The sequence below is a fragment of the Camelus bactrianus genome, chromosome 21 (genome assembly GCF_048773025.1).
Source record: "Camelus bactrianus isolate YW-2024 breed Bactrian camel chromosome 21, ASM4877302v1, whole genome shotgun sequence".
NCBI classification, from domain to species: domain Eukaryota; kingdom Metazoa; phylum Chordata; class Mammalia; order Artiodactyla; family Camelidae; genus Camelus; species Camelus bactrianus.
The window spans coordinates 17251782-17279607 of record NC_133559.1 but is presented as its reverse complement, the minus strand read 5'-3'; positions in this window follow the sequence as shown (position 1 = coordinate 17279607).

Below are 27826 nucleotides of genomic sequence, written 5' to 3'. Positions count from 1 at the left end.
ATACTGTCGCCCAGAATTGCCCTGGGGAGGGAATTCAGGGTGACACAAGTCAGCACTGCATCTGTAGGCTTCCTCACCAGTAAACATTCTCTGTGCCCTAAAACAAGGCCAAATTCCACTGATGCCTTCACCTCATGCCCAGGTGTGGCCATGACTTCTTTGGAGGCCATTTGACCGCAGAGTGAAGGAATTTCTACCATACATGACTTCAGGGCTCAGTGGGCTGTATGTCTGTTCCACTCTACTTGTTTACATGACGTCTTAATTATGTTTTATAGGAATTTAGCACACGTAGACTAATTTCACACAGACCATTACCTATAGACGAATCTATCTTCACAAAGTGACTGTTCGAACCTTTAGAATGGTGATCAGTATGACTAACTCAGCAGAGTATATTGTCCAAGAACACACCTTTGGGGCAAGTTTAGATGCCTGGAATTCACTGTCTAATACTTTAGATTTCTCAAGAGCTAAGGAACAAGACGTACTAGGCAGCATTTAAGAGACCCAGCCAGGCCTTTGGTTTCTGTCTGGAGTAAGTTGTCCACATTGAACCATTGACCTAGGAAGCCCTATTGCTGTTGTAAAGCCACCTGCACAGGCAAGGATATGGAAATCCATGCTGACAAAACCCTGAAGTAAATCTGCTGATATAAATGTGAGTCATCAAAGACAAAAGGGGCAGCAGCCCAGACCTTCTAGCTACTGACCAACGTGCCAAGCAGCCACCTGGATCAAAATCTGCACACAGACCCTTCCTCGAGCCAGAAACATTGAGTGGAAACAAAGAAAAACACGGCTTTGTAATTGAAAAGGAGCTACTCTTTTTATATTTTTTTAGTTGAAGTATGGTCAGTTTACAGTGTTGTGTCAGTTTCTGGTGTACAGCATAATGCTTCAGTCATATAGGAACATACATGTATTCATTTTCATATTCTTTTTAATTGTAAGTTACTACAAGATATTGAGTATAGTTCCCTGTGCTATACCATAAAAACTTGTTGTTTATCGATTTTATATATAGTAGTTAGTATCTGCAAATCTTGAACTCCCAGTTTATCCCTTCCCACCCACTTCCCCCTTGGGAGCCGTAAGTTTGTTCTCTATGTCTGTGAGTCTGTTTCCGTTTTGTAAATAAGTTTGCAGTCTTATCCAATCGTTCCATTGCACAGATTAGGGAACTAAGACCAAAACCTGTTAGGTGAAGTGCCTGGATTCTAGTCTAATAAAGACAGGATCAGAATGAACATCCATTTTGTTCAAACTATTGGTTCAAAAACATTGGTCTTTGGATTCAAGTCCAGTGAAGTTCATTCCACGGTGTTGTGCTTCAGAAAAGTAGGGGAAATCCTCTTCCAGATTTCAAATCATATTTTGTGTTTCAGATGAACCTTCCCCAGGCTAAAAGAGAATCCTTTTTGTAGTCACTATTATCTCCGGGACTAACAGCCAGCTAAAAATTATGACCACTTTTACAGCATGGCAGGTATTGTGCTGGACATTTGGCATACATTTCATTTAACCTTCATAATGATAAAGTAAGTGCCATTTTGCTGAAAAGAAACCTGAGATATCAAAATATAAAGTAATTGGCCCACATTTACACAGCTACAGAGTTGGAGAAGACAAGATTCACATCCAGATCGTCCACCTTCATGACCCAATATTCAGTCATTCTGCTCCACTGACAGTAAGCTAACAAAAAATGTAGCATAAGTTTAACGGAGAGGCATGAATGTGGCTAGCTAAAGGGTAATAAACATTTCATGTCTTTATTCATGATTTGTTTTGTTCCCGGGGACACTCAGTGTCAAAAATGCCAGCCCTCTATGTGTGCCAGAGTCCCTGCGGGAGGAAGTTCTGCGATCTCCTATACCTTTAGCAATCCCCCTCTCCTCAAGATTCTGGTGAAATTTGAGAGAGTCCAGTGTCTTGAAACCTCTGTCCAAGCGTGCTTCAGTTTGGCTCCTGCTTGGGATTCAGGACACATCAAGGAGCAAGGATGAAATTAGCATCAGCTCTCCTCCCACTCTCTCTCCTAGGTTCTGCAAACAAGAGCTTCAAGGGCAAAGATGTGAGCAATCCTGACTGTGTTCTCTCAGGATAAGCTGGAAGAATCAGAAAAAAAAGGGGGAAGAGAAACACAGGCTGGGTGACAGGATCGGGTCAGGGAAATGAAAGAATGTTGGTACACACATTGCTTGGTTTATTTTAGGGTCTGGTAAAGATGTATCAAAATATTTTGTCTCTACAGGGATATCCAGGGCAATCTGCAGCAGCCAGTATGATACTAGCTCTTCTAAACTCCATCTTCAGATCTGCCTTGTTTCTCAGAAAAAGCAACTACCTTGTGACTCAGGAATGGGTCCACATTTCCCAAACAGCTCCCACGCATATTTAGCAATGCCAGAGCTATGTCCAATAGCAGAGAAAAACCTGTCAGTCCACAGTAAGAAGAAAGAAAAGGCTTACACTACTGAAATCAGCTTCTTTTCAGAAATAGAATTTCTTTGGGGGAAGGAGAAGAGGAAGGAGAGAAAATGAGGGCACAGGGCTCCTAAAGTGAAGGTGGGGTGAGGACACAATACCTAAAGAGGAGACATGGGACTCCAGTGACAAACTACTGATGATTCAGTGTTGCCCTGGATTGTCCCATGGGTGTGGGACTGAGAGACAGCTTGGGGGTGACAGGTTGGGGATGGTGGGAGGGAAAGTGGACATACAGTGAAAGTCACATGGTATTATTTTCATTCAGGTCTCCGAAAATAAAACACCTCCACTCTCTGCTTTCTGCATGCTCTTTACATACGAGATCTCATTTAGCCTCGCGCCAGCCCTGTGAGCTCCTTTAAGAGCTACCTGGAAAGGGTTGCAGGGTGTACCAGCCAAGGCAGCAAGTGGAGCCTGAAATCCAGCCACACTCAGCTTGCCGAGCCAAGGGTCCTTAGGCTTCAGGGGGTTCGCTTTCCGAATTCGCACAGAAACACCATCAGCGGGTCTGGATGGCCTAGCCCCATCTTACAGATGTGAAACAAGACTCCGAGATGGTGAACCACGCACCCAGGGTCACGGCAATAGCACGGCAGAATCAGTGTTCTGAACCAAGTCTGCCTGCTCCCAACCTCACTTTTGTTCCACTCTGCTAGACTGCCTTAGTATTTGGAGGGAAAAAAAAAAAAAAAAAAAAGAGGTCAAGGAATGACCTCAATATAAGTGCTTAATGAGGAACCTCTGAGATAAACAGCAGAAAGTTCTGGAATGAAAGTTCTGGGACAATACTATTATATGCAAAAGTAGAAAGCCAGGCCAGCACACACAACCATTCAGTTCAAAAGTCATCTACTAGATGTCAGCTAGGATCTAGGCACTCAAAAGGGAAAGAATAGGGTGGTAGGTAACCTGCCCTCCAGGAGCTCCCTGTTAATACTCAGAGACAGTCAAGTGAAACTGAAGATCAAGTAAAATCAAGATGAGTTAATTAAAGAGGCTGACAATTGTTTGTAGTGGGTGGGACAAGGAAACTCCATAGAGTCAGGTGGGACTTGAGCTTGTCCTTGAAGATAAGAAAGTCTCTATACAAGGCAGTTCCATAAGAAGTGGTAAAACCTAAAGAGGTAAACTTTCAGCCAGAAGCCCTGTAACTACTGATCACTGCACCAAACAGCGCAGTTAAAGCTGGTGGAAATGCCTGTGGCCCGCCTTGGTCTCTGCTGGGCTTTCCAGATGAAAAGGCCCAGGCATGATCGGGACATTGTGCTGTACACCAGAAGCTGACACATTGTAACTGACTGTACTTCACTGAAAAAAAAAAAAAAGCCCACGTCACAGGCTCCTGCCCACAACCCCTCTGCTGTAGAGACCGAAAGTGTCACAGAACAGAGAGAAAGAAAAAATAGCCTTGTGGGGAGCACAACGGACTTCTGTGCTGTGACCTCACATATGTGGGTTTGCAGGCACTGCAGCTCACTCTCTTAAAAGTCAAAGACACAAGCCAGCTCCTCCTCCAAAGGGCTTGGGCACAGCTGCGTGGTGTGTGAAGGAGCTGGAGCCAGCCCCTTACTGCGTGAGGTTTCCGAAGGTCATTTTTGGTGGGTTGTTTGTCTGGAAGATGGCAGCCCAACTGCCCTTCCAGGCTGAGTGTGGGTCTCGAAGGGGACTTGCCAAGCCCTCCTGAAAGTCCTTCTGCTTCTCTGTCCTGAAAGAAGAAAATGGTCGTGAGTGGAGAGCCCACTACCCACATTCTAGGCACTTTTTCCTTACTGTGGCATCTTATGGGGGGTTATTTACCCTGTTTAAAAGATGAAAAACCGATGCTCCACTGGTTTACACAGCTTGATTGAGATCACTCAGCCCAAAGGAACAAAGACAGCAATTTAGTCCAAATTTACACGACTTTCAAAAACGTAATTCTTTTCCCCTTAATCAAGGCCGTTTAGTGAAGTAGTTGAGAGTACGGACTCGGGCATCTGGATGCTAAGGTTTGAAGCCCAGATCTGCTATTAATGAGCTGAAAGACCCTGGAAAGTCCACTCAGCATCTCTCTGCATCACTTCCTCACACGTACAATAGAGATAAAAATAATAGGGATCACGGGTGTCATTAGATATAACGCACATGAAGTTGTGCCTGCCAGGTAGGAAGTGTTATATAACTGGGGTGATGTCCCCATGTAGGAAAAGAAGTAAAAAGGAACTCTGAAAACTATGAAAGAAGAAGGGAATAAGAAGAACTGGGCAGGGGGTTGAGGGGCGGGACTAGGGAGGGAGAAAGACGCAATGTCCAAAAAATCATCAGTTTGTATTTTAGCCATGCCTGGGATCTTTAACTTTACCTGTACCTCCTTCCTCGCTATTGGAAACAGGCCACAGTAGCACTCAGCCTGCAGGGCTGCTGAAAACTTGCCAATAGGAAGATGTTTTAGGGAGAGAATGAGAGAGAGAGAGAGAGGCAGGATTAGATGGGTAGACTAGACATACATACACAGTTGACCCTTGAACAACATGGGTCTGAATTGCATAGATCCATTTATACACAGACTTTTTTTCAATAAATATATTGGAAAAAATATTGGAGATTTGTGGCAATTTGAAAAAAACCCGCAGATGAACCATACAGCCTAGAAATATTGAAAAATTAAGAAAAAGATATACTATGAATACATAAAAAATATGTAGATATTAGTCTATTTATCATTTGCCTCCATAAAATACATACAAATCTATTATAAAAGGTTAAAATTTATCAAAATTTACCCAAACACTTGCCTACTGTACATGGCACCATCCACTGCACTAGGTTATCATAAAACAAGCCTACTGCTGCTTCTTCATTATCAATCCATGAGTCATTGTATCTATAAACAAATGTGAATCTCTTTTTTACATTATCTTTTCATTTTTGAAGCCTAGTGTAGTAATAAAGACAATATAGTACTGTGAATGTAGTTTCACTTCCTTATGAATTTCTTTATAACATTTTCTTTTCTCTAGCTTACTTTATTGTAAGAATACAGTGTATAATACATAAAACACACAAAATGTGTATTAATTGACTAGATTACCAGTAAAGCTTCTGATCAACAGTAGCCTATTAGTAGTTTTGGGATATCAAAAGTTATACTTGGATTTTCAAATGCATGGGATGTAGGGGGATGTCAACACCCCAACCCTCATGTTGTTCAAGGGTTAACTGTGTAGATATCCATCCAATGACAAATGCTCTAATCTTGAGTGGAGATTTCCCTAGGAAAAAAATAACGCAAAACTAAACATTTATGAATTCTTTGTTCTGTTGCTCCCCAGGGCTCAACAGAGACAGCAGCTCTGGCTTGCATCTGACCTTCAAAGTCTGCAAAATTTTGTGTACCTGTCACACAATGGGTGTCCTGGTCAGTGAGCTGTCAACCCCATACTCTATGCATCAACCGGCCACAGACCAAAAGAGGAGTAGCTTTTAATAACCACTGGGAACGGTGATCATGGTTCTCAGGGGAACAGTCAAGTCAAATTCAGCTACTCAAAGGAGTTCTAAGAATATAATGACAATAGCAATGCAAAATTACTCTTTCTGTAGGAGAGCCATTGAGGTGCAGTGGAGAGAGACCAAGATGTGAAGTCAGAGGTCCAGGACTGGAGTTCTGGCTCCATTACTATTCAACCTTGTGACACTTAGGTCATTACTTCTGCCTCAGAGTCACCTGTCAATTGAGGATATTTTGTTTCCCACTGTTGTGTAATAACCTGTCTGATCTATGTCCCAGTTTGCTGGGACTGAGTGTTCTAAGCCAAGTGACAGGAGTGTCTAGTATTCATGGGGGGTGAGGGGAGCCTGAAACACCTCTGATTTTATGCCAAGGAGTTGACTCAGGCTGGGGGATCATCATGCCAGAAAGCCCAGCCACGTGATTAGAGAGTCAGGGCTTTGAGCCACATGTTATCAGCCCAACCTCCCTGCCACTGGAGAGGGAAGGGAGCTGGAGATTGTCCCTAATCACAATGATTTAATTAGTCATTCCATTTAATGAAGCCTCAATAAAAATCTTGAGCAGGGTCTCAGAGGAGCTTCTCGGCTGGTGACACACATCAGTGTGTTGAAGGGACCATGCCCTGATTCCATAAGGAGAGGACAGTGGAGGCTCTGCATGTGGAAACCTCACCCAAATAGTCGCTCACTTGGCTGGTCCTGGTTTGTATCCTTTATGATAAAACTGTAATCATAATTGTGGTATTTTTCTGAATTCTGCAAGTTGTTCTAGGAAATATCAAACCTGAGGGGGTCCAAGGAACCCCTAATTTGTAGCCAGTTGGTCAGAAATGTAGGTGGCTTAGGGACTCCCAAACTTATGGCTGGCATCTGAAGTGAAAGCAAGAAGACACAAATGAACTCATCTACTAAACAGAAACAGACTCGCAGACGGAGTAAGCAATCTCAGGTTTGCTGGGGGAAACGGTGGGAAGGGATGAATTTGTTTTTTTCTCTTTTTTTTTTTTTTTTTTTTGGTAGGGGAAGGCAATTAGGCTGACTTATTTATCTATTTTTTTTTAATGGAAGTGGTGGGGATTGAACCCAGGTCTTTGTGAACGCTAAGCATGCACTCTGCCACTGAGCTATTCCTTCTCCCAGGTGGTAGACACTTTGCAATGAGACTCAAATCTGTTTTTTTTAATGATGAATTTCTAGTCGTCTGAACATTGTAAGTACTCAATAAATACTTTGTGTTTGAAAAATCATGTTATGACAGCTAATTCAACCTCTTAATATTATGCCACCAAACCTTAATAATACAGATCTCTTCAACACTGAAAAAGGAGCAGCTAGACATGACGATGAAGGTGAAGTACCAAGATGCTCTTGTCTGATTACAGTTGACCCTTGAACAATACAGGGGTTGGGGCACCAACCCTCCCTGCAGTCAAAAATGTATATATAATTCATAGTAGGCCCTGTATGCATAGTTCTTCTGCATCAGTGGATCCAACCAACTGTGGATGACACAGCACTGTAGTATTTACTGTTGAAAAAATCCTAGTATAAGTGGACCCAAGGAGTTCAAACCCATGTTGCTCAAGGGTCAGATGTACTTGTCTGCCAACGTAAGCAAGGTTGATTGACGACCACATGGAAGCAGACTCTGAAGCAACCGGTGGGTGTGAGGGGGAAAGGGACCATATCTAGAGCCATTATTTTACACCATCAAAACTTATCTAAAATTAATTAGATTCATAATGGGATAGATATAGAGATAAAGAAGCATGCTCATGGTTATGTAGCTCATTAGCAAATGAACAGAACCGTCTCCAGGGGCCTAACCCCCATCTCAGTGGAGTGCTCTCTTGCTCTAGCAAAAACTAGACTGGTGTCTACGCACATAAGGCCCTTACTATTCCCAGAGCGGCATTCTAATTTCTCTGTTGGACAGACCCTACTCATTAGAAAGTTTAGAAAGTTAAGCTAAGCATTTTTTTTAATTGAATACAAATGCATATACCACAGTGAAATCAGATTCTTTTATAATAAAGATTTTAATAGAAAGAAGTACTTATATTCAATACAGAGCAAATAAAATTGTAATTGAAAAATATATCTACTGGAAACATTAAATAAGTGCTTCATCTGAATTCATTGTTTCTCTGTTGTCTCTGAAACTACCTTTCTCAAGAACATACAGAACTGAAAGGTTGGACTTGTACAACTTTGCCTCAGCCACGACACTAAACATGGGTTCTGTTTTTGAAAATGGCATGCCATAAAGAATAAATGTTAGACTTTTAAAGGCAAGATGCTTGTTCTTTTTCATCATTTTCAAGCAAATTGTTAAAAGTTGGGAATTTGGAGTTAAAAGACACAATGAACAAAGGAAGTTGTCACCAAACATAAGGTATTTGGTATAAAATTAAGCAGATGCTCGGGAGGGAGATAGATTATGCTTCTCTTCCCCAAGCCAACGGAAATGTTACAAGAACACTGGCGCCTCCAAGGATGTTGACTTTCTTACTGTGAAGGTTTCATTTTTTTTTCCTGGAAACCACAGGAAAATGAAATGATTTAAAAGTGTGGCTTTTATGAACAAGGATATTTACCAGAATCTAATCTCCAAAATATACCAAACTGGGAGAAGACCCACCTGGTTAGCAAAGAGTCTGAACAACAAAATATTTTTTGAAGAAATATAGTGTCATTATTTTCACAGACATACAAAAGAATATGTGAGGTTGATAAAGTATAATCTACTAACAGTCCTTAAAGAAGGTGCTTTAATGAATAAATAAACATGATTTGCAATTAGCAAATCATTATTAGCATACAAAGAGCTTGAGAATATATTTTTCTCTTCAAATCATCATTGTCCCAAATCTTGTTTTCCCTACTAACTTACTTAAATTATGCAATAAGTAAAAAATGTATATATGATTCTTGCTCCAAAGAACTCAGTTCATAACCATCACCTTTTAAAATCTTATCTTCCTGATATTCATGTGTACACTGAGAAGATAAAACACAGGAGTATCCAATATAGTTGATTTCATTCCATCAAAACAGGTGGCCAAGTGGAGAACTTTCTAACCCATTAAATTAGGTCAAGGAAAGGAAATAATTAACATAAAATATCACTGACTTTAGTACTGCAATAAAACCAGGTAGTAATAGTTCTTCCCAATTATTTAGAACATTCTTGACCTCATTGGAATAATTGAATCATAATTTTTAAAGTACATCCTTGACCTTTTATGAATAACTAGAATTTCAACATTTAGGCCCAAGTCTAAATTTTCCACCATCATTGGCCAAGGGATTTCTGTGACTTTTCAACACTAAATATAGAAATGAAATTTGTTACCACATGGCTCTTTTTTAATTTGTCATCTGTACCAAACTTTAAAACCACTCTAAATTCCTCTTAATTTTTTATGAGTAGCATTTAGTGCCTGAATGTGTCTTAGATATTTATATAGCTAACCTGACCTATATTTCAGAATTATTTAGCATAGCTTACTAAGAGTATTCTTCCAAATAACCATCTTGAGTGTTCTTTTTGACTTTTCTATGTCCATTGGTATCATAAAGGTTAATTTTCAGTGTAATCTGGTTATTAAGGGAATGGAGGAATATTAAGGAGGATAAAACTTCATCTCTGAAAAGTCCCTTTGTCCTTCATTTTCATAAAATGCTTTAAACATAATGGAGATAATTGGGAGTTTCAAAGATGAATGAAGATAATAATAAAAACGTGTTTGGAGGGTGAATCTGGATTCACTTTCTCAAAGCTGGAGTCCAGGCCTCAGAAACAGAGTCCTGCGGCTGTTTCCACCTAAGCAGTCTCACCAAGGAAGGTGAGCACTGGAACACTGCTGCAGAAGAAGTCCAAGGGATACTGGAGGGAGCAAGAACTGGTATACACAGACCAGGTGGGAGGGGTTTGTAGTGGTCCACAGGACAGATGATGGCACCTTGGTGTTGGTGGTAAAGAAATTCTAGAGGGACAAAAAAAGGGGGGGGGGGGACAAGTTCTAGTGAGGTTTTAGAGGTGAAAAGGATCATTTCAATCATGAAAGCCCAGAACTGCTGTCCTCGCACATGGCCCCAGTGGCTGAGAGCTAAAGGACAGCCAGGGCATCTTCCACAGCTAAGAAGGACTCTAAGGAGACCCTGAAAACTAAAGACCCCCGTGTCTCCCTCCCATACCTGGCAAGCTGGGGAACGTGAAAGGGCGGCTTTACTGAACACTTAAATGTGAACGGTTGCCTACAGTCAAGATACAAGGATTCGGATCTCACGTTTGCCTCCTACTCATTCCATGACCTTTTCTGGTCCTCTGTCTGAAACAGTCTCCCTTCCTTACCCCCATCTCATCCTCACCCTGGTCCTTACTCTGCCTTCCTACTCTGCGTCTCCTCTTAGCACTCATCACTGTCTGGTACTATATGTTTACTTGCCTGCGTGTCTCTTGCTTCGTTTTTATTTTCTGTCCCCGCCTCTAAAATGTAAGTTCCATGAGGCTAAGACGGTTATTTTCCATGCAGAGTCCTGTGTGGAGAGGCAGGGGAGATTGTTAACAGGAGAGTCTATGCGAAAACAGGGGAGGAAAGGACCTCCCCATTAACTGAGCACTTAGCCCCGTGCTCCGCATCTTCAGCCCCCTCCAAGCAGCGTCCCTCCATCTTCACAATGTGATAAGCCTTCAAGGTGATTTTGCTGCACTTGTAAAGATGAGAGAAAGTAGGTTTTGAGAGGTGAGATGAGGTGCTCAGAGTTACAAAGCTAGTAAACACTGAAGTTGGGTTTCAAATTCCAATCTGTCTGGCTCCAAAAGCTGCGACCTTCCCACTAAGCATTATAAACTGTAAACGGCTGTGGAAATGTATGAATTATCCATCATTGTTATTTCATGTTTAAATTGTACTAGAGCTTTTTGGAAAGATAGTTATAAGAATAAGGTAGCACTTAGAGAAACACTTGATTTAGACTCTCAAAGGCTTTTAAAATTGTACTTCAAAAGATATTTTTAAATAAATTGCTAAAGGATACAAGTCCTTCTATAAGGAACTGGCTTAGACGTGGGAAGAAAATGATAAGGAGAGACAAATATTTCTGTGGATGCAGAACTGCAGAGTGCCATCTTTGGGGCTGAGGGCCAGCGAAAGCCCTAGTTAACATTTTTATCAAAGCTATGCGAAGTGGAGTACACATTGCAATTTCCTGATTGCCAATGATGCTAAGTATTTCTCCCAGGAAAATGCCAAATGGGTGGAAACTGCAGAATGTTCTTTTCTAGCTGTGTGAAGAAGCAAAAAGCAGCTGGCAGAAACATAAATCAAACTATATTTACAGGTTCATGGGTCCAGCCATCAGTTACAATCCAAGAAATGCATCTAGGGCCTGAGTAAATGGATCCGGGACACTATAAGCCCATGCAGCTGAGGCCAAAGGTCCACCAGATTCCTGGGCATTGTTGGAGACACGAGGTCAGTTGACCCTTGAACAACACAGGTTTGAACTGCACAGATCCACTTATACTCGGGGTTTTTTTTTTTTTTCCCAATAGCAAACACTACAGTACTAAATGGTTTGCAGTTGGTTGAATCTGCAGATGCAAAACCTCAGATGGAGGAACTGTGGATACAGAGGAACCATGTATACGGAGGGCTGACTATAAATTATATTCAGATTTTCCACTGTGCAGACATTCTAACCCCCACATTGTTCAAGAGTCAGTAGTACATGCGTGAGCTTTGTAAGTGACCAGGCTGCCACATCTGGAGCCTCCACTCCCTTGGAAAATAAGTGGGGTCCAGAAAGCTGTCATCTAAATGCCAATAGGTACAGAGCTGAAATCAGATGAAGGCTTGACACGATAATGACTCTTCAAACCAGAAAGTGGCTAACTGGAGAAAAGGCCATCTTAAAAATCTTTACCAGGGGGAAAAGTGGAGGGAGAGATAGATTAGGAGTTTGGGATTAATAGATACACATCACTACATATAAAATAGACAAACAAAAAGGACTACTGTATAGCAGGGGACTGTATTCAGTTTCTTGTAATGAGCTGTAATGGAAAAGAATCTGAAAATAAATATATGTATGTGTATGTATAAATGAATCACTTTGCTATACACATGAAATTAACATTGTAAATCAACTACACTTCAACAAAAAGTAAGAATTAAAAAAAAGAAATAAAAATTTTTAAAAATTTTAATATTGTGAAGACAGCATGACCCTAAATGCTGCAGAAACATTACCTGGACTTCCCTGAATCTTGTTTTGCAAATCCTGTTGGTGCTGTGCTGCGGAGACAACAGATTAAAATGCAAAAATTAAGCAGTCATTGCTTCATTTATTCAACAGCCTTCAACTGAGCACATACAGTGAGCAGGGCACTATTCTTGGTACACAAAAAAATGTATTAGTAAACAATGACACACCACACCATCCCTGCCCTCCAGTGAGGAGAGACAGACCATAGGAAATCAACATGATGTATGAGAAAATTGTGTAGCATGTTTCAGTTAATAAAGATACAGGGGAAGAATGGAGCTGAGCTCCACAGCTGTGGAGATATCTTAAGACTTCCAAGCAGAGTAAAGTGTTAGTGGGAAAGCCTTGGGCAGGTGCATCTCCTGAGCTTGAGGAGTCTAACCTGGGGTGAGGAGGGGAAGAGAGCCACCTAGGTTCAGAGAAGTCATGTGGGGTGGGTGCAATTCAGGGAAGGGATGGTGTGGGTATACTAGGAAGGGACTTGTAGGCTATTGCAAAGACTTTGTCTTTTAGTCAGAAAAAGAAGGGCTTGGGGGTAAGGGGGTCATGTATTTAAGCATATGATTTTAAAGATCACTGCTGAGTTTATAAAAAGCTAAATGTGGACAAGTGAGGAAACCAAGAGGCTATCTCAATAATCCAGGTGAAAGATGATGGTGGGTTGGACCAGACTAACAGCAGGTGGACGTGATGAAAAGTGGTCAGATTTGGACATATCTTTAAAATGAAGACAATAGGATTTCTTAATGGATTGAACGCGGGGTGTGAGAGAAAAAGGTGACCTGAAAGTTCCTTGATCTGCCACTTGAAGGAAAGAGCTCCTGTGAACGGAGAGGATCATTGGTAAGCAGGGGGACAGGCATAATGTGGAAACTAAAAGCCTCACAGTCACTGAGGGCTGCCTACTTTTGGGGCAGAAAGAGAATTGTAACCCTTTTAAAGGTGGACCTAGGCGGGTGGATAATGGGAAATTTAACCAAATTCTCCCCATAATGGGTTCCATGAAGTTTCCAGTATCAGCCTCTGCTGAGATGAAGTAAGTAGTTAAAAGAATTAACTATAATATTAGACATTTCTGAATATGAACCCTGGGTCTGCCCTTACCAACTTTGCAACCTTATGCAAGTTACTTAACCTCTCTGAATCTCAGTATCCTTGTCTGTGCGATGGGGATGCTACTTACCAGGTAAGTAGTGTCTTGTAAAGATCAGATGAGATAATGCACATTAAGTGCTTAGCATAGTGTTTGGCACAAACTGATACTCAATAAATATTTTATTTGTTAATAGATGCAGCGGTAGCAACATTTTTAGTATTATAATTACTGTGGCTCTCAATCCAAGAGATGATTAATATACAGAGCACAAACTGAGAACACAGGAAATCACCAAAGTTAATCAAATACCAGCAGGATAGTCATAGTGTTTTTGAGCTGAGACATAAAGCAACTACCTCAGCCAGTCTCCAGAGAGGTTAAGACACTTCTTTAAGCTCCCAAGACCCTTCATAGTAAGAACAGACTAGAGCCAGAAAATGTACTTAAAGCATTAACTGGGTAAATTGAGGACAAATAAAAATACATGGAAATTTATCACCTTAAAAAGATATAAGGATGTTGGATATAGTATAAAAATAAAAAGAGATTAAGAAAGATTAAGGTGAGCTCATAACTGACAGCTACATGAACAGAAAATCAAGGAAACTAGAGGGTTGTTTGACCTATATGCATTCGTTCATTCTGGGTTTGTCATCAGGGAAGACACTATAGCTGGCCCATACACAGAATAATTCTTATCCAGAAAATAACTGTGGTCAAGCACACAACTGTGTCTGTTTCCTGGGGACCTGAGTCCCTGCAGCTTGAGAAGATGCTAGTTACAGGAACAAAGCTCCTTGGGACATTTCACAGGGGTGTCCTGGAGGAGTGGAATGTAGACCTGGATCTGGAAGAAGTTCATACACATGCCTTAACGGAGAGAGGGAGAGCCCTTCAGGCTGTGTGTCTTTGGAAGAGATTCAGGCCCTGTGGGGACATACAGTATAGAGGCCTAGTCCAGAAACACTACCTGTGGCTCCGTGGGCAAGTCACTGAACACAAAAGTCTCATTTGGTAGACGGAGAAGGCAGCACCAGCCCAGAGAGGTACAAGAATAGGGGTCAATCCAACTCAATTATATTCTACACATTTATTGACTATCTGCTCTGCTAGCTGCCGGGAGTTCCATAAAGAACCAGACAGTCATGGATCCTGCCCTCACCTAACTTGTAACCTATGTAGAGAGGGATGCAGACAAGCAGACAACTTCAGTGTGACAAGATAAGTCCTCTCATAGGGAGGAAAAACCAGGACGGGTAAAAATTTACATGGAAACTGTCTTATTGTAAGGGATGAGAGAAAAAGAGACAGACTGTAATAAACAAAGAGACATGGGAATATGGGAGAAAATGAGCCATAGAAGGAGGGTACCATGGGAGCATCTTAGAGGAGCCGTTGGCCCAGTCTTGTAGAAAAGCTTCCTGGAGGAGGTGACAGAAAAGCTGAGATTTAAACAAACACAAGTTTGTTGCCAGAGTACTTTGTTGGAGCATCCATTATTGGTTATCCGATTTTTTTTTTTTTTTTTTTTTTGGCTATCTACAATTGTTGCCAGGAATTACAAGAGAGTAGAAAACAAAATTCAGTAGCGTGGGAGAGTGTAAGAAGCAAAATGCAGCCAACCTTACGTCTACTCTTCCCACGGAGACTGACTTGACAAATAACACAGACACATGTGGCTCAAACTGCTCCACAAACTGTACGTCCAGATCACAGGCACATCACTGCCACAACACAGAACTTTAAGCATAGTTGTACCAAAAAAAAAAAAAAAACAGAGATCATATGATATATGATATACGTCGCATATATATATGGAACATACAGAACAACTTACAAGTAATGTAGATAATACATTCAGTAAAGTAGTGTGCAAAGGTGTGATACACTGCAATCATTCTGAACTAATGAAATTTCAAGAAAAAAATCAGATACATAATCTGACCACCCCAGGGAATGATTTATAATTTTGATGTTGATGAATTCCCGTCAAGAAAGAAGAGCTGCAACATTCTCTATTATTCTGATTTTTCACCAAAACAGACTACTTTGATATTCAGAGGTTCAGCCTGCGTTTATTGGCAGCCAGGAGCATTTCTTCAAATATGTATTTGCTCTGATATCTTATACCTTCTGGATTATTTCTTGTGCCAGGCATATTAGATTAATTGGAGCAAAACAGGAAGTAATTGTTCATTATACAACATCTCCGAATTGCTTCATTATATTAATTATCGCTTAACACTCTACATATGTGATGAGGAAGAGCTGTTAATTGATTACTACTGGGACACTAATTCCAACCGTGGTTTTGAACTACAATAAACCTCCATTAGCTAAATCTTCTGAGAATGAAAGAAAGATAGAAAGAAGGTTGGACGAGGGATACTTTCATGCTCAAATAAATTTGAAAAGCGGCATTCCCTACCTTACAAACCAAGATTTTTTTCCTCTCAAGACCTCTCATAATATAGACCATTACAATTTATGGAATGAAGTTTAAGAAATGTGGTTCTACCTACTTCAGGATGACACCTGCACCCCAATGTTCATAGCAGCACTATTTACAATAGCCAAAACATGGAAACACCCTAAATGTCCATCAACAGGTGACTGGATAAAGAAGCAGTGGTATATTTATACAATGGAATACTACTCAGCCATAAAAACCGACAACATAATGCCATTTGCAGCAACATGGATGCTCCTGGAGAATGTCATTCTAAGTGAAGTAAGCCAGAAAGAGAAAGAAAAATACCATATGAGATCGCTCATATGTGGAATCTAAAAAACAAAAACAAAAACAAACAAACAAACAAAAACAAAGCATAAATACAGGACAGAAATAGACTCATAGACAGAGAACACAGACTTGTGGTTGCCAGGGAGGCAGAGGGTGGGAAGGGATAGACGGGATTTCAGAATTGTAGAATAGATAAACAAGACTATACTGTATAGCACAGGGAAATATACACAAAATGTTATGGTGGCTCACAGAGAAAAAAATGTGACAATGAGTGTGTATGTGTCCATGCATGACTGAAAAATTGTGCTGAACACTGGAATTTGACACAACATTGTAAAATGACTATAAATCAATAAAAAATGTTAAAAAAAAAAAAAAAAGAAATGCGGTTCTAGGTTATTTCTTGTGCCAGGAATAGTGAGTCGCTCCATTTTCCGTAGCTCTTTAAACATGTTTTACTGCGGTTTAATTATTTGCCCCCACAAAGTCTCTCCTATTAAACCCCAATCTGTCTGAGAACTGTTATCCATCCCCAGTGCCTTTCGGAGTACTTGGCAAAAAAAGAGGTAACCGATAAATCTTTGCTCTACACATAGTAGGTGTTCCACAATTATTTGCTGAACTAATGAGTAAACACTTAGTACAGGACATGAAATATATTTTGACGAGGGCCTCCGTGAGCCTTGGTTTCCTCCTCTGTAGAAGAAAGAGGTTTGTCTAGTAATCTCTAAGGGTTCTTGCAGCCCCAATCTTCTTGATTCTTTAACTTCCCAGTGGCTTAGGACCATTACGCTGAATAGCATCCTCCCAGAATTACAAGGAGACTATTGAAGAGGTTGATAATTAGGGTTAATCATCTACAGTTAAAGAACTTGCCCCAGAAATACCTCCTCAAAAGAATTATGTGATACATGTTTGTTCTTTTGCCTCTTTTTCTCAGAAACCACATAGAAGTATTCTGGGTTACCAAGGGTTATTGGTTGTTTCATGCTAAACCATCAGTTTTTGCTATAAAATGCATTTCATTTTGATCATCAAAGTCTAGACGTTTTTCCATTATGTTTTAATATATCCATCCTAACAGGCAGGCTGTGGAACTCATTGAGAAGGGTGCTTGATGTTTAGTTATTCACATTGACTTTCTGCTAGGAGAGATCGACTGAATACCTTTTCTGACTTTTTTTTCCAATAAAAATGTTCTCCCCAACCCACTGAATTATTTCATATATTTTGTCAATCTTATTTATCATTATTCTATAACGGATTGAGGATTTATTTTCCTATTCTTAAAACAAAACAGCATGGTTCCTGAGGATGGAAAAAAAAAATGCCCATCCAATTCAATCCTATTTGTGCTGGAGAGATCAAATTTGCAAAATATAAAATAATAATAATATGAATATTTTGTATCCAGGCAACATACTACCCAGAGGTCTCATGATTTGTAAGAGTTTCCATTATTGCCTTGGGTAGAACATCTCTTCTAAAGCAGCCAAAGTATTTTGTAAACAACCTTCCCATTAATCATATCCTCCAATGAAATAAGTGGGTTGAACACACCATTGCTCCAATTTCTCAAAAGTAGGGAGCTTTTGTGTAGGGAGCTACAGAAGCAAAGCGATTTTTCAAGGTTACCAAGTTTCCCAGCGTGTGAGTGGTTTGGAAAGAAAGAGAGGCCTGGCTTCTAGCCAGTCTGAAGACTTTGCTCTCTCCAGTTTTATTTTATTCAAAGTACAAAAGAGCAAGCAATGCAATATCAGTGTCACCAATACATCATCCATACGAAGGATGGTACAGCAGCATTAATATGCAAATAGCTGAATACATAAAGTGTCTTTTCTTACTAAGCACAGTGCTCCCAGCTGCTCAGAAAAATTTATGTCTATATGAACAGAGAATAAAATTGCAAAAGATAGTATGTTGCTCATTAATTTATTTTCATTAAGATATGAAGGGGAAAATGTAGCTGTATTCCACTCTTAGGAAAAACCCTTAGCGTTTGGGAAAAAAGAAAAGAATAAATGTCCACATGGGCATATTGCATGAATAAACTTTCCCCAAATACCCTCTCTCCAAAGGGTTTAAATTTCTGAAGAAAATGCCAGATCAATGGCTGAAAGGTGATCCCACAAAACCTCAGTAATTAACCCCACATCACTTTCTTCTCTCTCTTAGATGAAAAACGTTATTAGAATCGAGCATGTAGGTCTTTTCAGAAGCCGAAGTAGAAATGGATGCTGAGTAGAAATGGATGCTATGATGTGCTGTAATTGGGACCAGCTAGAGATCACTCCTCATATATAGAGAGGAATGAAATCCAGCCCCCTCTTTTCCGCAGAACTCTCTGTAGACTTTGTTGCCTCCTTTCTGCACAATGGAAGAAAGTATTATCAGAAAACGTTCCTTTGAGCCCTCTGGGAATAAGCGAACTCTTTGGTCTTATTACCCAGGTGAGGAAAGTAGGAAAGAGAAGCCAAGAACATGCACTACACAATGGCAGGGCTGGATTAACTTTTTATTATTCGTAAGAACAATGAAAGGAATGACAATGTACTTGTTTAGTGCTTCCCCAATTATAAAACACTTTCCATCCATTTTCTCATTTGGTCCTTATAGCAGTCCTGTGTGATAAGTAAGATGGTTATTTCTTCTAACTTTTAATTATGGAAAATTTCAAACATACAGAGATGTAGATAAAATAGTGTTAATAACTCAAATATCCATCTTCTGGTTCTCACAATATAAACATATGGCTAAACATCTATCCCCCCCCTTTTTTTTACTGAGGTATTTTAGTAAATTATAAGCAACATGGCATTCACCGTTATCACACCTCACAAAATTAATAATAATTCTCTAATATTTTTTCATATTCAACTTGTAATCAAATATCCCCAAGTGTAAGATGAGTATTATTTTCTCATTTTACAGATGTGACTTTTTGACTTAACAAAATGAACCAACAGGCTCAAGGACACATAGATAATAAAAAAAAAAGAACCTGAGAACACAGGTTTAGAACTTCTGATTTCTTGGTCTCAGTTCTTCTCACTTTGAAGCAAAATTCCATAGAAATACTCTCACCTGGAAGAAAACAGAAAAGCCACACAGACCTCTGTATAGTATTTGAACAGGGGTGGTCTTAGTAAAATGTAAAATGAATATGTGAGATTTCTCCCCAATAATCTCTTCTGTTATTTTTAGTAGCCCTTCTCATTCCCTGCTGTTTGCCCTCCCTCAACCTTGTTCCTAGCCCAAACCCCAGTCAGTACTGCCCTCTGACATGCTGGCTACCCCAATGCCCCATCTATACTTCCCTGTCGCCATCCATAGGGCCAACACCAGTCTTGCAGCCAGCAAACATCTTATGAGGGCCTGGTGGACCCATGTCTCTGAGATGAGTTATTCATCATCATTACTGACACCATGAACCCCTCTGAGTGCTCCTGGAGTATTATAGATATGACAGTATTTTGCCCCATGGAATCTTAAGAAATTATGCTGATGTCATGATTCTTGCAGCATCATGAGCATTGGCAGTGTATTCCTGCTTAGCTCAAAGGTGTACATTCAATTTATACAATACCCTCCTCCATCTCTTCAAGAAACATCTTCTCCCATTTAAACGTTTTACCATCTCCCACTTCCAACCCCTGCCCCTCATCACAACAATTACACATGTAATCAAGGGTAGACCCAGCTTGCTACTCAAGCTTCGCCTTTAGCCTAGAAATGTTTCTTCTTCCGTTTCTTGGCATCTTTTGACAAGACCTGCCAGTGACTAATGAAAATTTTCCAGACGAGTGTGGGTATGTTCCAGATCATAACATCAAAGGCATCTCTTGGATCTCCTCACTTGTTTAGTCTAAATGGATCAGACAAATACAAAGAAATTATATAAATGTTATGGGTCACCCAAGGGAAGGAATGCAAAACATGCTAAGGCAAAAAGAAATTCTGGTCTTTATCAGGCTACTCTGGAAATGTGATAAGACAAAGCCATGTCATTTGCTCAGTTCTGGAGAACTAGAGATGAGTGAATTTAACCAGAACAGATCTGATTCCAGGCCCAAAATGCTTAGGCAGGAATTCAAGTTAGCTTCCCTTCATTCCATATAAGGCACATTATACAACAGTAATAACCGAAAACTTAATGTGTGCCATCTCCCTTCCAGGATTTGCACGTACTGACATGCACTGTGTAAGAGAACCCCTTAAGGAATATCCCCTGATGCTGGACTATCAGACATGAAAAATAACCCAGGAGGCCTTCCCTGACATCCCTGAAACCATGCCCCAGTTATATCAGCTGCAGTTCTTGATTGCAGACAACAGAATCCACTTGGCATAGTTTAAGGGGAGGAAAGAATTGATTAAAAGATACTTTAGCCCACAGAATCATTGAACTAACTGGGAAAACAGATTAAAGCTGATGCTTCCAGGAATAAGGTCCAAAACTACACAGAACCGATCCAATGGAGAAATCACCTGCTGAACATAAATCCCTGGAGCTTGATGACTGCTACTAACACCAATGCCACTTCAACCTTGTAACTAGGGGGAAAGCTAGGTATCTTTGCATCTACCTGTGCCAGCTGCTCTGAGCTCCACGCAGAGCTGGGTGCTGTTGCATGATGCTCACATCTGAACTGAAGTTTTGTATTTCTGTCTGATTGGCAGAGCCCTGGCCTTATCCTAACACTTATTAATCACACACTGTGTGCCAGGCACTATTCTAAGCTCTTTACAAGAATTAACTCACTTATATCACTTTTTATAGTTGAGGAAACTGAGGCACATAAAACTAGTCTAAAGTCAGGCTGTAAATGGCAGAGTTGAGATTTGAGTCTGGCTCCAGAGCTCAAGATTTCTTAACCTGTTTGTCTTGTTCTGTTCTGTTTTGTATTGTATTCACATCCGAGCTGCGAGGAGGTGGGAAATTTGAGTCCTGTCTTACACATTGGCTCATTTACCCAAACCTAAAGATGTTGTTCAAAAGAAGGTGAATAAGCATGAATAGGACAGATACCTACTGCAGATGTCCAAAATAGGTAAGGTTGTTCTTTTTTAATGTTAGCATCCCCTGAAAGCTGCTGTCATGGTCATTACCAGAAGCCTATGAACGCAGGTATGTGTCTATGCATTTTTACTGTTTTTACGCACTGTGATAGTCCCTGAAGACAGCTGCACAATTGCTCCCCACCCTGTGTATCTATGTTGCTCCTCTCATCAAAACGTAGAGCACATCCCCCCCAACCCCTTGACCTTGGGCAGCCCTTGTGACCAGCAGAGTGAAAACTAATGCTTCAATAAATCTTTGTCCACATTTATGGTTATTTCCTTAAAATAAATACATAAAACTGGATTTTTTTTAGAGATATCTATTGTCAAAATACCTTCTAAAGCTACCATAACTACATGCCATCCTACCAGCAACAGACAGGAGAGTTGTGCAGCAGTTCACGACTATGTTAAGGGATTGCTTTGTTTTTTTTTTTTTTAAGTCTGTTTGCATTTCATATTGGTGCTTGAGTGTGAACAGAATGAGTCCCTCCCCCTCAGTCAGCGATGATTGCTCTCTCCTTGGTCTTTGTTGGAACACCCTGATTCAAGTTCAGACTGTCACTGAAGCCATGCTCGTTGCTCCCCTAAAAGAGCTTAGCAATCCCAGGACCCCAGGGAGAGAACCAGGAGAGGCTGCTGGCGGAAGCTGGCCCCAGCCACTCCTTACACAGGCACCTCTGCCTTACTTACTTCCCCCTGCTCCGTCTTAGCAGGCGGTGGCTGACCCGAGCTTTAGCTCCCATTCGGACGAACTGCCATCTATGAGTGACTGCTGCTTTCTGCATCTGGCCCAGTGTCTCTCTCTTTCTCCATCTCGTGGCTTCCCAGAGCTCCCTCTCAGGGCACATGCTTTTCCTCTCTCTGTCCTCAGCCTACAGCATCCCCCAAGAAGAACAGCAGGCCAGAGGGTATGCAGAGCCCTGTTGACATGGGGTCCAGACAAGGCAGTCTATTTGGATGGACTCTGGGCTGACCTGCAGGCTCCAATCTTTTAAAGTGGCTGTCTAATAGAAATCCATTACTGTTGACACCCGGGCCCTCCAGTTATTTTTAAACCGTGATAAGTGTCATTACAACAAGGGCATGAAAAACAGAAGAAGTTTGGCAAAGCTGCTGCTTCTCCACTTCTCCTTCCATCCTCCCCTGTACTGCCCTCTCCCTCCTCCCTGACTAGCCAGACCCTCTGCCTTCCTCCAGATGTTGTTCTTATGCCACCACCTCTTCAGGAAGCCCAGCCTCATTTTCCCCATTCCTTCCGCTCCTTGGAACAAATCCTTAGAGTTTGTACACGACCCTCTCATCACCTTGTGTACTCAGACTTGTCACAACTGCAGTCACTTCACAGATGTCACTATTGTCAGTGCAACCTTCCCGTTGAGGGTGTGGAATATGACTTCACGTTGACCTGTGGTCCTTAAAGCAACTGTAGGCAGTGCTGGGCAAAAAACAAAGAGTTCATTAATTATTTTTATTAATTTACAGGCATTTTAGGATTCTACTTAGGTAAATTCCAAACTGCCTCCCCCAGAAGTCCAGGATATCATCCACACTGAGCATTTTGCAACTAGACACTAATTTTTGCTAAGCCTGGAATCAAAAGCCTGGGAGATGGTAAAGTGGGAAAAGCGTCAGATTAGGAAGCAAAAGTCTGAAGTCTCATCTGGTTCTCGCACTTATTGGACTTGTGACTTTCAGCCTCATCTGTAAAGAGGAGAGAATAATAACCCTTTCTACTTCGATAAAGCTTTTTCTGACACTCAAATGAACGCAGTCTGCTTTAATAGATGTATATAGATGCACAGCTATATATAACTTATTCAATCTGCAAACAGACTTGAAAGATAAGTGTTATTGCCTTCATTTTACAGATCAAAGGATGGAGACCTCAAAGTTAAGTATTTTGTCCAATGTCACAAATCTAGCAAATAAGAATTTGAACCCAGATCTCCTTGATGCAGAATTTTTTAAAAGGAGAGAGGGAGAGAGATATAAATGGGTATATTTTATCTTCCCAACAGTTGGTAATTTTTGTGTCTGACCTGAATGAATTTGTTTGTGTTTGTATTGGCAATCATTTTTGAGAAAGGGAAAAAAAAATGAAAAGAATCAAAAGAGAGCACCAGGAAGAGATAAAGGGGTGGGGATGCCGAACACTAGGAAATTAGTTCAGTCTAACAAATTTCACTCAGTACCTTCTATGCACCAGGAATCGAAACTTAGGCTGGGCAAATAATGATGAGAAGATGGTCCCTGCCTGTGAAAGTGGATTCACACACCGAGGTCTGTGGCGGAGACAGGAAGAGGTTGAAGGAGGGAGAGGAAGCAGTTTCACATCCAAGCGAGGAGGATGTGGGTGAATGCTGAGGCTAGATGTATAGGCGAGGCCAGGTCTGGGAGGTCTCACATGCCAAGCCCAGTAGACAATGGAGAGTTTTAAACAGGGGAGCATCACATTCAGATATAAATGTTTTAAATGTGCTTGTTTATTTATTCATCATCTCCTCATTTATTTATTTAAAATACCTGCACGTGGGTGGGAGGTGGGAGGGACCTTGTATAAGAACTGACTTGAAAATATAGTTGGATGCATGTACCCTGCTCGCTTCCCACCATGCTCACCATTACCGTGGTCTTGGCCACCATCACCTGTTTCCTGTATTATTGCAATCACCTGTTAACTTCTCTCCTTCATCCCTCATGATCTAGTTGCAAAATAGTAGCCTTTCAAACATGTCAAAACTCTCCAGTGGCCCCTTCCCCACTCAGAGTAAAACCCAGAGTTCTGACAATAGCCTTCAAGACTCCACATAATCTGCTACCCCCTCCCCCACCCTCCCCACTGGTATCCCTCTGATCTCATTTCCCACTCTTCTCCCCCTTGCTTGTCCTGCTCCAACGACACAGACCTCCTTGTTCTTCAAATGCCCCAAGCACCACCCTGCCTGGGGTGTTCGCACATCTTACCACTACCTGACGGCTCTTCTCCGCATGGATCTGCACAGATCACTCCTTCATCTTCAGGGCTTCTCTCCAGTGGCTCCTGCTCAGAGGACCCTTTCCTTACTACCTTACTTAAAATTGCAACAAGCTGCCGCTAGTTCCCTGAGCTGCCCATGTGGCTTCCTTGCTTAATTTTTGGCTACTTTGCTTATTTATCATCTGAGATAGATATATATATATTACTATTTTTGGTGCACTTCCACCCGACCCCACTCCTACTCTGCCCTTGAAAGTAAGTAATGGATCTTTTGCCTGTTCTGTTCACTGCATCCCTAATGCCTGGAATGGGCTTGGCAAGTGGTAGGTGTTGAAATGATATTTATGGGGTGATTGAAGGCGGCAGAATGCCATTGTCCCCCCATATCCCTTCTTTCTTCCCTTCTGGGCACATGGCCGCTCAACTAGCAACTACATTTCCAGCCTTCTTTGCAGCTAGATGTGGTCACGTTCTCACTAATGGACTGTGAACAGAAGTTGTACCCCACTCCCAAAGACCAGACTAGGAAAACCATGCAGGCCTCAAGGAGCATATATGCTCATCCACCACTTCAGGTGTGATCATGGCAAATAAATAGACAAAGAAAAACCTCCCTGCAGTGGAAGCTCAGAGCAAGAACAGCTATCAGCTATTCTTATTTACCCCACTGATTCAAAGTGCCACCTTTATCTGTATTAATAGTGCCTGTAGGTCCTTGGATTTATTTCTAGACTTTCTTAGTTGTTCCTTTGATTGATCTTCATACTCATGCACCAGTGCTAAAACCATTTTATTATCTGCTGTGACGAAGTGCCCCCTGCCCTTCATTATAGTTTTTCAAAAGACTCGTCACAATTCTTACATAAGAGATGCATTTCAGAAATATTATTTGGGCTGCAATTTGGAAATGGATTGGAGGAAGACAAGACGGAGACTCTTACATTAATTTAGATGAGAGATGAGGGCAGGAGTGGCAGTTCCAGGAAAAGAAATTATCCTCCCCTCCCCCACCCCTCACCCTCGCCGTAATCTCTGCCAATGCTCCCCTCCCCCCCAGGCTGTGGTATCGAAAGTCACCTGGTATGAAGACGCCAGGACAGATTCAAGAGATACTCAAGGATGCAAATGACTTAGTGACTTATTGGATAGTGGTAATGAGTGAGACAAGGACGATTCTCAGATTTCTATCCCTGGCAACTGGACGAATATTAGCATCATTACTGGCATCACACAGGAAGGGAAACAGATTTGGGGAATAAATACAATGAACTAAGTTTGCGGGTTTGTGGGTTATCTAGGAGGAACTCTCCAGCAGCCATACAGTCAAGTTCTGGAGAAAATTTGGGGCTTGCGAGTTGGACCTGCCAGTCCTCTCTTGATAATGGAGCATCAGTTGAAGCTGCCAAAAATGATCATTAGAGGAAGGCCTCCAGCACTGTCACTGACTCCTTGGGCTCTGACTCAGCGGTGGCATTTCCAACTAGTTCTAGTTCTGCTCTGTCTTAGTGGTCAGGAGCCTAGAATTCTACAAGACCAGAAAAAAAAAAATAAAATGGGAAACGATTCTCCTAGAGAGAAAAGCCAGACTGGAGACAAACAGGCATCGTCCCCGTGCTGGAAAGAAACCTCATTCATAGGAGATGACTAAGCGATAAAATGGGGTGCATCATTCACCCTGAAGCAGTACATAATATGAATCTAAACTCAATTCTGTTGGTAAATCCACTGGAAAGCTTTGAGTCAGCCATGCAAGGCTTAAATTTTGCTCTCCTTATCTTGTCCTTATTTTTCCAAGGCTCCCAGGGTAGTCCCATATTTCTTACTGATTTAGTCTATGTGATAGCTGATTGGAGCCTTGAAATGAGGCTTGGTTCTTGGGTCATTCAGCATGAATGACCTTGGGATCTTTTTCTGGCTAAAATAAATAAGGATTTTATAAACATACACTGCTACAGGAAATCACCAATTATTCCAAGGCTCCGGGCTCCCAAATCTTCACATATTATGCTTTAACCTAACATTGGTTTGGGATATAAATGTCTCTTTCTCTTTCTTTTTGAAAGAAAGGACATTGCCTTATTCAAGTCTACAACAGTGCCTGGTAGATTCCATAAAATGTTATTGCATTGTGCTTAAATATAGATAACCATTCTTGCAGTGGAGGAAATGGGAAATAATGGGGCATCAGTGTTGGAAACGACACTTTAACCATAGTACAAGTGATAAGTAATAGGAATTCAATATTACTCTATTGTATGCTGTCCATTACTGTTAGGACGTGTCAATCAAAACTACATGGATTGTTAGGGCTGTTTGCTCTGCCTGTTTTCCCTTTGGCTACAGAGCTTTTCATTAAATGACAGTTAGAACCTACCACACAGAAGGTGTGTAGGGTCAGGAGAAGAAAGTGAAGCTCTCTGTACTTTGATTTCCTTCTCTGAAGAGGAGTGTGCTCCAGAAAGATATTGGATTGTCTGGCTAGAATAAGGTGAGATGTTTGCTTATGGGTGTTCATCTGCTATGTTAACCTTGGCATCTATTGTCACAAATCATTACAAATTGCCTGTCCCTCTGGGAAATAGTTGCCTTACCCAGTTTCTCAGATCAGAAACTCAGAAGCCTGGTGGAGAAAGGGGAACCCTCCTATACTGCTGGTGGGAATGTAGTTTGGTGCAGTCACTGTGGAAAACAGTATGGAGATTCCTCAAAAGACTAGGAATAGACTTACCATATGACCCAGGAATCCTGCTCCTGGGCATATATCCACAAGGAACCCTACTTCAGGATGACACCTGCACCCCAATGTTCATAGCAGCACTATTTACAATAGCCAAGACATGGTGGACAGCCTAAATGTCCATCAACAGATGACTGGATAAAGAAGCAGTGGTATATTTATACAATGGAATACTACTTAGTCAGAAAAAATGGACAACATAATGCCATTTGCAGCAATATGGATGCTTCTGGAGAATGTCATCCTAAGTGAAGTAAGCCAGAAAGAGAAAGAAGATCACTTATATGAGATCACTTATATGTGGAATCTAAAAACAAAAACAAAAACAAACAAACAAAGCATAAATACAAAACAGAAACAGACTCATAGACATAGAACACAAACATGTGGTTGCCAAGGGGGCGGAGGGTGGGAAGGGATAGATGGGATTTCAAAATTGTAGAATAGATAAACAAGATTATACTGTACAGCACAGGGAAATAGACACAAGATCTTATGGTAGCTCACAGAGAAAAAAAATGTGACAATGAATATATATATGTTTATGTATAATTGAAAAACTGTGCTCTACACTGGAATTTGACACAACATTGTAAAGTGATTATACATCAATAAAAAATGTTAAAAAAAAAAAAAAAAAGAAACTCAGAAGCCTGAACTGAAGGTATAAGCCTATGTTATAATAATAATAATAATAATAATAATAATAATAATAATAATAATAATAATAATAATAAAATACTTACTGATTACTTACCAAATGTGCCAGGCATTGTTCTAAGTGCTTAACAGGTGTTAGTTGATTTCACTGGCACAACAACCCAATGAGGTAAGTGCTGTAATCTTCTCCCCGCCCTCATTTCACAGATGAGGGAACTGAGAGACTGAACAGCTCATGTGCCCAGGCTGTCTGGCTCTGAACCATTACACAGCACGCATCTCCACGAG